The sequence below is a fragment of the Octodon degus genome, unplaced genomic scaffold (genome assembly GCF_000260255.1).
Source record: "Octodon degus isolate 3935 unplaced genomic scaffold, OctDeg1.0 scaffold00053, whole genome shotgun sequence".
Taxonomy (NCBI): Eukaryota; Metazoa; Chordata; class Mammalia; order Rodentia; family Octodontidae; genus Octodon; species Octodon degus.
In genome coordinates, this window is record NW_004524629.1 from 966,318 (window position 1) to 978,841 (window position 12,524).

The window sequence follows — 12,524 nt, forward strand, 5'->3', positions numbered from 1 at the left end:
AAAATTCAAAGGAAGAAAGGTTTATCTTCTTTCAGAGTCTCAGAGGCTTTGGTTCATGGTTAATTGGTTCCAAGACCGAAACTCCATGGGGGGACGCCACGCACACTGTGACAGCCAAAAGCAAAGAGAGAAGGGAGAAAGCCAGGGAGGAAGAGCCCTGGAAGCAGATGTAGGGCAAGCTCATGGCCCAGCCTACAAAACAGCCATTACCTCCCCCCAAAAAACACTAAATGAGATCTCATCTGTGGATTAATCAGATGAAGCCAAACCCCTTAAGACCCAATCACCTTCTGAAAGCCCCACAGTTGAACATGAGATTTTTTTGGTAGATATTTTAGATCTTTACCATCATACTTCATTTTTGCTTTCCATGCTGTGACCCATATCCTGCTGAATGACAACTGCCCTGCTTTTAACTTTTCATGAAATCTGACCCTTTCTTAATTTGACAGCAGCATGCACTTTTACTTTGTATATCACCTAGTTTTATGTTAGGATCCAACTCTTTAAAAAAAAAAAAAAAAAAAACATGTAATACTGTTTAACTTGGAAAACATTTCAGCATTCTAAACATACAAAAAAAACCAAACCCCATAACATTGCAAATCATGTTTAAGTACAGAAACTTCTTGAAACTTATATGAATCTTCTTGAACCTTTTCTGACTCTTTGCCAATGAAGAGTTCTACCATTTGGAAACAGTTTAGAAACTTTTGGAAACTTACTTAAAAAAACCCAAAATAGTAACTAATCCAAACACTTCTTGTGCCAGCTGACCCTCTCAGTGCCCAGCTAAGACAGGGCAGCAGGATGCTAGGTCACTATACCCAGAAGCTGACTGGACACCTGCCACAGCCACAGCAACAATAGGTCTAAAGTCCCTTCTCAGTGGCATCTGCCCCAAGCAAGAAGTATCAAGGGTTTGCCTGGGTTGCTTTGTTCTTTTTACAAACTCTAGATGTGTACAGTTGGTAACTCAGGGTTTTTAGCCAACGACCATACAGTTAACACCACCTTACAACTTAAAAAAGGTATGCCAGAAACATCCCCAAGTGCCTTTTCACAGCCACAGCAAAGTGCACAGAGCGAGGAGAGCACAGGGTGCCTTTTCAGTTTAAAAATGTTTGGAAATGTGATACAATTTCACAGCATTCTGGACCCCTGTGGCCATGTTGAGCAACTACTGCTAATTTCCGGAGCATTTGAGGGACTATACGATTGCAATCTGGTTGGCGTTTAACCTAAAAGAAGGGTCAGTCAGGGCACTCCCCTACTCTAAGGGATTCACAAGGAGACAAGGTTTTTCAGTCATCCACCTCCTCCTCTTCCTCCTCTTCTTCCTCCTCCTCCTCTTCTTCCTCTTCCTCTTTTACCTTTTTCCGGGCAACTTTAGCAGGACCCTTTGCACCATCGAACTTTCCTTCAGACATATAGTCAGCTACATCCTTCTTGTACTTTTTCAGCTTTGCCACCTTGGTGAGGTAAGGCTACTTTTCACTGTCACTTAAATTATTCCACATCTGACCCAGATTTTGGCCACATCACCAATAGAAATACCAGGGTAGGTGGATTTGATTTTGGGGCGGAACTCAGAACAAAACAGGAAAAATCCAAACACTGGTCTTTCGGGTGCACTGGGGTCCTTGTTCCTCTTGCCTCCCTTTGTGGGTCCATAATCTTTCATCTCTCGGTCCTAACGAACTTTATCTGCCTTGGCCATTTCATCAGACTTAGACTTCCATTTCCCAGACATTGTCTTCCCCCTCTCTGAGCACTTCTTAGAAAGTTCTGCAAAACTGACAGGGTGGTTCTTCTTGCGCTCCTCTCTGCGGGTCTGCACAAAGAAGGCATATGTAGACCTCTTGCCCTGTGGTTTCTTGGGGTCCCATTTATGCATCCTGACTGTATTGTTCACGAGTCTCAGAATCTAACTCTTAGTTTTCAAAAGCTCCCTTTCAACACTCATCCTTGTGTACCATTTATTCCTAAAATAGCTGACCTATGACCTTACTTGCTTGCTCCATCCCCTGGCCTCCTCCCAACATTGTAGGACTAAGTGAATACTTAGCTTTTCTGTTTCTACTTTGCTTCATTTTATTAAACTTGTTTGTGATGACTACCTCTTATGATTGAAAGGAACACTTAAAAATTCATGAGTTGGGATTCTGTTTAGTGTGGCCAGTTGCAGTCTGCATTCCTTCCTCCTCTAAAATTAACATTGCTTCTCATCCATCTGTTAGACTATGTAGACATTTGTTTTTGTTTGATGTTCATAAGTCTTACATTTTCCAGCAGTTAGTATTTTTGTATAACGACAGCAGTAGATAGACTTCCCTTGAACTAATAAACTAATAGTTCACAGCTTAGCTCATGTATAATCTGATTAATTTGCTAATCATAAGAACATAGGCTTTGAACTCAGTCATAACAGGATTAATCCACCACTGCGTTCAGCTATGAATAGTTACCTCAAATACTATGCAGGGAGAACATGCAACTATCCTTCCAAACAGCCTTTAAAAATAGCAGTATTCCAGAGTGCTAGTAGCAATTTATGCTGCTTTTAGTCATAAATTTGTCTATGCCTTTGTCTGTGGTTCCATCTGGGTTTCCTAAGTGAATCACTTATGCCAGTGCATGACAGCCACTCTCTTTGTATCAAAAACCCAGAGGGAAATAGGTACTGAGAGTGATGGGGCCAGAGAAACTTTTATTTTTTCTGCTAATAAAAAGGAACAAAGGTATGCTGTGATCTAGAAAAGTAACGGTAGGTAGAATTTTAAAATATTTTATACATTTGATATTTTGAGGGTGATATAAGAGAATGAATGTAGACTTCAAAGTCAGAACTATAGGTTTTAATTCCAGCTCTGCTCTTATATCTTTTAAATACCTTCATGATCTCTCAGAACTTCAGCTTTTCCATCTTTATAAAAAAAGAAGAAGGATAATAACATCCTGAATATCTATTGCTAGATTTGAAAACAGCAATAAAATCATTTGGTACTTTGTAGGTAATTATATGTGGAAGTATAGTAGTAATACTAATTTGGTGTAATCTCATTTGGAAATAGTCTTATAATTAAAAAAAAAAAAGAAACAACTAAAGAAAGTAGTTCTTTGTTTAGTCTTGGTACACACAGCAGAATTCTCACAGGGATCATGGTCATTGGTTATCCTTTCTAGTACAGTAGCCACTACTTGTATGTAGTTATTTATATTTAAATTTTAAATTAAGCATTGAGTTCTCACCTGTACTAGCCACAGTTTAAATGTTCAACTGCCACACATGGCCAGTAACTACATTGGAAAGAGCAGACAAGAAGTGTTTCCATCGCTGCAGAAAGTTCTGTGGGGCAGGGCTGGCCTGGACTCGGAGACTATCTGTACTCTTTGCCACTTCTGTCACAGAACACCTGTCCAGGCTCTGCCCAGGACCAAGAGGGCACCCGTGCCTGGTCCCTGCTCCTACAGGTCAACTCACTTCCCAGCCCCTGCTCCCTTACTCCACCCCACAAAGCACCAGGGTATTTCTGTTTTTAGGCCACCAACCAGAAATCTGTTCTTGTTTCAAGGTATTTATTCACCAAGCTTAGCTCAGACTTTCACTTTTGATAGATAATGTAAAACCCTTTATGGGAATAACTGAGTTCTTAAATTCAGGCTAGTATTAAAAGCCTCTCATTATAGAAGTTCAGCTATAAAATGTGTGGCAGGGGATTGCCATGATCTGTGGCCTTCAGGCTTCCTATGTTGAACCCACCTCCACCCTAATGGTATTAAGAGATGGCGATCTTAGGAGGTAATGGGTCACAAGGCCTCTGCCCTCCTGGGTGGGGTCAGTGACTCATCAAGTAGGCCTGAGGGAGCTTTGCCACTTCTACCATATGTGGATACAGAGAAGACTCCATCTGTGTGGAACGGGTCCTTGTCAGACGTCAAATCTGCTATTGCCTTAATCTTGGACTTACTAGCCTCCAGAAGTATGAATGATAAAATTTCTGTGACTTACAAGTGATCCAGTCTAAAATCTCACCACAGCAGCCTCAGCAGATTAAGACCGAGATCTAGTCAGGCATGGTGGTGCATACCCCTGAGAGGCTGAGGCAGCAGGATTGCTAATTCAATCCTAGCATGGGCACTTCACAACCTAGAGAGACCATGTGTCAAATTAAAAAATAAAAAAATGTAACAGGAGGGTAGTTTATTTCAAAGGTCCGGGGTTTAATCCCAGTAAAACACACACACACACACACACACACACACACACACACACACACGGATCTACAGTGTGTTTTAGTCACCACCTGTTCCCTTAACCATAACTACATGACTATTGCTCTGGCCACACTACTTGGATAGATTAAACTATGCTCTCTCTTAAAACAATCATACTTTTGAAGATAAACAAGTGTGTATTAAATAGTTACACAATAGAACCTTGAGATTCTGCATCCAGGTTGGATATTTAATAGTGTCCGATGGGTAGTGTCCTGGTGTTCACGTAGAGCAGCAGAGGGGCCGTATATACTTGGATGTGATCAGAAAATTACCCTCCCTAAGTAGAGGTGCTAAGATTTCTATGTTCCTATTGCCATAATAGGGAGAAAGCAGGAGAGAGAGAGAGAGAGAGAGAGAGAGAGAGAGAGAGAGAGAGAGAGAGAGAGAGATCACAGAACAACGAAAAGAGACATTCCTATTGTCTAACAGGCATTTGCCAGGGATCCTTGGGAAAAGCAATCCCTTTACATATAGCAGGCGATGGCGATCTCAAAAACCAGCGCTGTGAACATCTTAACAGAAGAGCCTGTTCTTCACATTTAATACATGAGAGTGATAACCTCATATAAAACAGCCTGGGAACACGGTGTATTGACCCAGACCTGTAATCCCAGCTACTAGGAAGGGTGAGTACTAGGTGCAAGCCCAACCTAGACAGTTTATCAAGATTCTGTCTCAAAGTAAAATATACAAAGGACTGGAGGATATAGCTAAGTGGTTAGAGCACCCATAGGTTCAATCCCAGTGCAATAAAAATAAAACAAAATGAAATGAAACGTCCTGGAACTAGAACAGCACAGAAAAATGTAATAAGATCAAACAAATCTGAAAGCTTGATATAGGATGAGAATTCTGATAAGATAAGAACAGAAATAATTTCAGTAGTCACACTAAAAGGAATTAACAAGTCAAACTCCCTTGGGAAAGAAGGATTATAAATTGGTATCAAAATTTTCATTGTATATGAAAAATTTCTCAGTTTAATTATTAATTGAATTCCATGAATGTATATAATTCATGATCTAGAATGTGAATTTGTCTTCTTTTTGTAAATCCTAGATTAGATTCGCCTTCTGTCCATAAATAGATAAATCGCTTCCATACTCATTATTCATACACAAGGATAGGCATGTATTTGGCTGCTCAGTGTTGAAGTTGGATTTGGGAATGTGTGCCCTACACAGTGATCTCAGGAGGATGGCGCTGTCGCAAAGGCACCTTAGCGGGCTTGGTCCTGTTCTGCAGTGGGTGTTGGATGGGCCGGAGAGGTGGTACAGCTCTTCCCTGAGTTACCAGGCCAGAGAGAAGACAAAACAATAAAGACTCATACACAGGGGAGTTTTTTTCAGGATGAAGGTAGCTAGCATTCTAAAGCAAATCTGTTTTGGAGAAAACCAATTTGTCAAGCATCGAACTCACAAAAAGCCATTTGAGCAAAAATCAATTCAGTGTAATCCATTCTTACATTACTTTTTTTTTTTTTTTTTAATTTCAGCTTTCTCCTCAATGTCCCAGCAAGCAGCTCACCATGAATTCTTGAGCGCAGCTCAGTTGCCAGTGAATCTCAAGCGCACCTCAGATGTTAGATAACAGGGATGTCTCCTGCGTGGCCTCTCTTGTGGGAAGGGGTAGGCTTCAGGGCTGCACATTCTCGGCTCTTACTGTGAGGGTTAATGTCTTACTCCAGTTCTTTCCTGTGCATCTGTTTCTGCTTCTCATAGTAAAACACCAGAGGTATTTATCTCTAAGTATTCTTTTTTTTAGTTAGCTGATTATTTATTGAGTTAGCTTTTAATAAATGCGTCGTTCATGAAATGGCTGTGAGTCACATGGATTTTTAGGGAACTGAAGAGAGTCAACTCCACTTTTTTCTTGCCTTGAAATAATACACGTCTTGGAGCTACATCAAGGAGTATGTTTTGGGGGCTGGGGAGATGGCTCAGTGGAATAAGCACTTCCCTGACAAGCACAAGGGCTTGAGTTCAATCTCCAGTTCCAAAAAAAAAAAAAAAATATTTTTTTTTTTTTTTTGTACCAGAAATTGAACTCAGGGCCTTGCCCTTGCCAGGAGGTACTGTGCCGCTGTGCTATATCGCTTACCCCAGTGAGAGTACTTCAAATGTACAACTTTCTCATATCTGCACAATGATTTTCCCACAGGATTCAAATCATGTTTCTAAGTTTGTATTCATTCTCATTCCAATTGTATGATTTCTGTAATATGTTCATTGTACCTGTACTTTTATTTAATATTATATAATGACTTACTTTTTAGTTTTAATTATTATACTTTAATGAACATTTTCCTGTTCTTTTTTATTTTATTCAATGTATTTGGTACAAGGTCTCATTATGCAGCTCGGATTCATAGTGATCCTCCTGTCTCAGCCTCCCCAGCACTGAAGTTACAGGCGTGCACCACCACGTCCAATGCCAGTGGCTAGAGTCAGTCTGAGGATCTGCGAGTCAGTGGGCTTCTTAGAGCCTGCATCTCTGGGAGGAAGAGAAGGCCTCTGGGCTTGGACCGACAGAGCCATGCCTCTTTGGCTTGGTATCCAGAGAAAGCTAACCGCTAAATCCAATCGAGTTAAGAGTGTGGATTTACATCCTATAGAACCATGAATGTTAGCAAGTTTTCACAGTCATAGTGTACGTATTTCAAATCATGAAACACAGGCACTGGTGAAGACATTTGAAGTACGCGATCTTCCAGTTCGAGCTGCAAAATTTGTTGCATGGAAGAACTGGGTTATGACAGGAGCAGATGACATGCAGATCAGAGTGTTCAATTACAATACTCTGGAAAGAGTTCCTATGTTTGAAGCACACTCTGACTGCATTCACTGTGTAGCTGTTCATCCAACCCAGCCTTTCATTCTAAGCAGCAGAGATGACAGGCTTATGAAGCTCTGGGACTGGGATAAAAAATGGCCTTGTTCACAAGTATTTGAAGGACACACCCATTGTGTTATGCAGATGGTGATCAATCCAAAAGATAACAATCAGTTTGCCAGTGCATCTTGAGACAGCACCATCAAGGTGTGGCAGCTGAGCTCTTCATCACCAAACTTCACTCTGGAGGGACACGAGAAAGGTGTGAATTGCATTGATTACTACAGTGGTGGTGACAAATCATACCTTATTTCAGGTGCAGATGACCAACTTGATAAAATATGGGATTACCAGAATAAAACATATGTACAGATGCCGGAGGGCCACGCCCAGAATGTGTCCTGTGCTAGCTTTCATCCTGAATTGCCAATCACTCTCACAGGTTCAGAAGATGGAACAGTATGTATTTGGCATTCAAGTACCTACTGGCTTTAAAGCTCATTGAATTATGGAATGCAGAGGGTGTGGTGTGCAGCCAGTCTAAGAGGGTCCAACAATGTCGTTCTGGGCTATGATAAAGGGAGCATCCTTGTTAAGCTTGGGCAGGAGGAACCCACCACATCCATGGATGCCAGTGGAAAGATAATTTGGGCCAAGCACTCAGAAGTCCAGCAGGCCAACCTAAAGGCGATGGGAGATGCTGAAATTAAGGGTGGAGAAACATTGCTACTGGCAGTAAAGGATATGGGCAGTTGTGAAATATGCCCTCAGACTATTCAGCACAATCCTAACGGGCAGTTCACTGTGGCATGTGGTGACGGGGAGGATATCATCTACACAGCAACGGACAGCCCTGGGAAGCAGGAGCTCTGCTCTGCCCAGGAGTTCGTGTGGGCCCACGATTCCAAGGTCAGTGGCTGGCTCAGCACACCTGGGGCTGGGGCCAGCGTAACATGTGGTGCCCGGTAAAGGGCATTTTCAAACTATCTTATGGAAGAGTGGCAGAATATGTCAGCAAAATGTATCACTCTGCATGAGGTTTATTTTTAGCTCTCTCTCTGTGTGTGTGTGTGTGTGTGTGTGTGTGTGTGTGTGTGTGTGTGTGTGTGAGAGAGAGAGAGAGAGAGAGAGAGAGAGAGAGAGAGACTGGCTTTGAATCTATTGTACTGAGCCACATCCCCAGCCCTTTTTTCACTTTTTATTTTGATATAAGATCTTGAAAAGTTGACACAGTACCCAGGCTACACTTGAACTTGTGATCCTTCTACCTCAGCCTCCCAAAGGTTTTGTTTTGCTTTGTTTAAAGCAAAGGATAAAATTTCCACGTACAGCACACTGTCCATGTACTGGAAAAAAACATACTCTTCATCAAACATTCAGAGGTAAACCTGAGAAAAATCTATCAAAACAAATCTTGTTGAACTCACCTTTACCTGCCTACTTACTTCATCATTAAACGTCCTTGCTTCAAACCTTCTGTTCATCACATTTTCATGATTTACTATTCTCTGTCCAATTCAGCATAGAAGTGCTCAACTCTACCTGCTTCTTTGGGGTTCTTATGATCTGGTTCCCAGTCCTATAAAACTTGTATTAAATGAATGTATATTCTTATCTCTTCTTTCAATCTGTTTTCTTTTCTTTTTTTTTTTTTTTGGCGGAACCGGGGATTGAACTCAGATCCTTGCGTTTGCCAGTCAAGCGCTTATCCTACTGAGCCATCTGTTTTCCATCAATTTAATTCTCAGGCCCAGTGAAAACCCCAAGAATTGAGATAAAATTTTGCTTCTCTTCCAGTGCTGAGCAAAAATATCTATGAATTCACAAGTTTGAAACTTCAGTTTTATGTAGTATATAGTACTGTATAGAGATATATATTTAAGTACATAGAAAAATATCACAATTTGGATCAAAAATTTATCTCTAAACTACTTACATTTATTTCACATGGGAACACACTCTGAGCAACAGTTGAAATAAAGAGACAGAGTGGCCCTGGGCAGTCAGCAGTCACTGGACTGCCGGTTCTCAGCCACAGCTGTGCCCTGACTCGCTGCAGGTCAAATGACTATCTTGGGAGCAGTGACACGAGACATGAAAAGTTCCAGTTCGTTCTAATTAGAGTTAACAACCACTGTGCTAAGCCCTATCATTCAAGTGAATTCATGAAATCAGGCTATTCCTGCAAGGACCAAGGATTTATACCTTTGTGCCTGGCCACTAATAGAGTAGCACTTCTGAATCAGTGTTGAGTTCATTAACACTCTGCGTGACAAATGAACTAGGCAGATCACCTATGACTCTGCTCTAAGGAGAGGTAAACCACTAAGGCAAAAGCCTAAGAAAACTGCTCCAGCAGACTGCTCCAAATGAGGAAAGCATGAAGAGTTTCCTGGAATTCTGCCATTTGATTTTTTTTAAGTTCCTTCTGTGCTGCTCTTCATTCTTTTGATCCAAACAGGGTCTCTGAGACCAAATCTATGTGTTTCAGATTTCCTTCTTGTCCTTAAAGAGGGTGGTTCATTTTTTAGCTGCCGGGATTTCTTCTCTAAAATGTAAAAACTAAAGTCCCTGAGCCAGTAAATAGAGCTAATAGCCTTCTCCACTGGAGTTCTGTCTTGCTAACGTTAGCATAATTGTTTGTCTTAAAAATGTAACCAGTGCATGTATGTATTTCTAGAGTGATTAAAGAAGTAGCACTAATTATATCAAAATCTGCTCTTACTTCCCCTCACCCCTAGATTAACATTTGAACAAACGCAATGTGGGCTTTCACTGTGTTGGCAAGGATGTTTATAACTCTGTGTGTGCATGTGTGCGTGTGTGTGTGCATGTGTGTGTGTGTGTGTGTAGTATGCATGTGTGCGTATTTACCCAACAAACTTAAAAATAACCTGAGTAAGCTAAGTAAAGTAAGTGACTGTCTTGTTCATCAGGAATATTAGGAAGCAGAAGCCCTTAAATATCTGAATTAGCTTTGGCACTGTATCAGGAAAGAACTGGCTCACATCTCTTGCATAAGGCTTATGTAACAGATTAGATGTGGTGCCTAAACTATTCCAGTTATCCGTAGCATGGGGGAAAAGCAAAGTGTGCTGTGTTGCTGATACTCGCTTCCCTTGCCCAATTTCAGCCTCATCTTCACTGCTGGAGCGAAGCACCCCTCATTCAAAAACAAAAAAGAGAAAGAAAAAGTGTCATTTGTCTAGTATTTACCAACATATTTAAAGGTAAATCAAGAAAGAAAGCTATGGTACAGGAACAATTCAAAAGTTGGTTAGATATTTGAGTATATTCTTACACAAATAATAGCAAAAGACCACATTCCATAATAAATATTACAAATTTTCCCACATCTTATGAAATAGCCCTTCAGAGTTTAAAGCTCAATTTTTTGTTCTATTCATTTTGCATTCTGAAAAGTATTTTGATCAAATATGATTTCCAGACATTTTAAGCAAAACAGAAATAAAGATCAGGTAGGACATTACTTGGATAGTCAGAGAGACAGAAAGATAGACAGAGACAGAGAGAGAGCGAGAGAGTTAGAGACAGAGACAGACAAAGAGAGACAGTCAGAGACAAAGAGACAGAGATGCACAGAGACAGAGAGACACACTCAGAGGAAGAGGGAGAGAGAAATGATTTCATATATATTTTTTCATAGGTCCGTATGGTACAGAGAAAAGAACTTGAATTTCTGAGTCATATCAGTGAGCACCACTATCACTAGTACTGCTCCTTATTTGTGATATGACCCAAGAAAGTTACTTAATTTCTCTGACCTTACTGTTGTTTGTAAAATGGGAACATCTACCCATTTGCATGGTTGTGAGGCTCTAAATTCAAATTACAAATTTGTGTGTGAGTGCCTACTATGTAGCTGGCATGATCTCCACACTTCATCTAGAAAAAGTAATCTATTTCATCCTCTGGTCAACCCTATGTCATAGATTTTCCCGCTTCTGGCATGAGGAAACCCCAGACCTAAGTCCCCTACTTGGTTAACTTTAGCTGTACAATGTCTACTGAGGATGTGGGACTCCAGAAACTACAAGTATATACAGTAATAAATGCACAGCACTCCACAAACCACAGGACCCATATTAAGGTCTGCTGATTGTCATTACACTTAGCCTCCCTGTTTCCAGAAAAGAAATTATACACCAAAGCAATATGTGCTCCATGAATTCTGGAGTCCCTGCTGATCCTCGATGCAGCCACAGATGCCATTTACCATTTTCCCCCCAACGTTAGCAGCTTGAGGTAGAAGGAATTAAAAGCAGATTTAGTGATCTATTAAAAGCTTGAAATAATTAAAACAAGACTGAAATATCCTCATAGCAAAAACTCAGCTTACAATGGGTATCAGGAAGCAGAAAGTCTTCAGATGCATTTGTTTGATTTATGTGGGTGAAGACATTGAGCCCTGCTTTTTTAGTCATAAACCTTCCTTATATTTTGTAATGAGACCAGTAACATGTGTAACTACCATCCACAATACTTTCTATAGAGTAAATCTCAGTCAGCTTTTAATTATTTTATTTTATGCTGTCTTCTATATAAATTTTTGAGAAACTATGAAGTAATAAATTTACCTTTCCTATAGAAATTTCTCAAGGAGAGAAAAGTTGAAAGTAAATTTCACTGTTTGGTAGAAGAGGCAGCTACACAGATCAGAGCAGGACCGTGGACAAGAACTAGAGAAGAAAACAACAAACAAATGGTGATCTAGCCTTTCCAAGGGGAGTCTAACTCTCCTGAGGTGGGTCTAACCTTCCCTCCTGGGTTTGTGGTCTCACAGTTTCCTCATCTCCTAGCTTTGGGATACAAAGCTTATCATTAGCTGTCAGGACCAGTGTGGAATTTTGTCTAAGTATACAGTGAACCACATGCAATTCAAAAACATTGTAGCTCTACTTGTATATTAGCAAAATAAGTGCTGTTACCCCCACTGAGAACTAATCATGCCATCTTCAGTTTCTTTAGATGTGAATGTCTTGAAAAAAAATATCTAAGCAAGGATTTATTGCTCAGGACAGATGAGGTTATTTTCACATTTATTTTAGTATTAGCATTTCACTGTAGCACTCATGATGGCTTTGTATCCCAAAGTTGGTTGCCTTCAACTTTTTTTTTGTTTGCAACAGAGAAATTTTGCTATGTGTCTTTAAAATGGGAATAGAATTTGCAGGTGAATTTTATACTTGTACTATCAAACTTTTTTAATCAGAAACTGCCATGCTAAATTTTGTGAAAGGCTATAAAAAGTAGGACTAAATATTTTGTAAGCAAAACTTACTGAAAGAAATTATAGGGGGCCTGGCCCTAGCTCAGGCCTTTAAGTGGCTGCTTCCACAAAGCTGTCAGCCTCAGGTTGCTGGAGTTCGAACCTCACACCTCTCCCGCTG

The 12,524-nt window shown here is 40.5% G+C and overlaps 2 pseudogenes across 1 annotated transcript; one reads left to right on the forward strand and one right to left on the reverse strand.

Moving 5' to 3' along the window:
* Positions 1-1,304: 1,304 nt before the first annotated feature.
* On the reverse strand, positions 1,305-1,897 carry LOC101592307 (annotated as a pseudogene).
* Positions 1,898-6,816: 4,919 nt separating this feature from the next.
* On the forward strand, positions 6,817-8,082 carry LOC101592429 (annotated as a pseudogene). Its single transcript, XR_192556.1, has one exon. The product of XR_192556.1 is annotated as a coatomer subunit beta' pseudogene (transcript).
* The last annotated feature ends 4,442 nt before the right edge of the window (positions 8,083-12,524 follow it).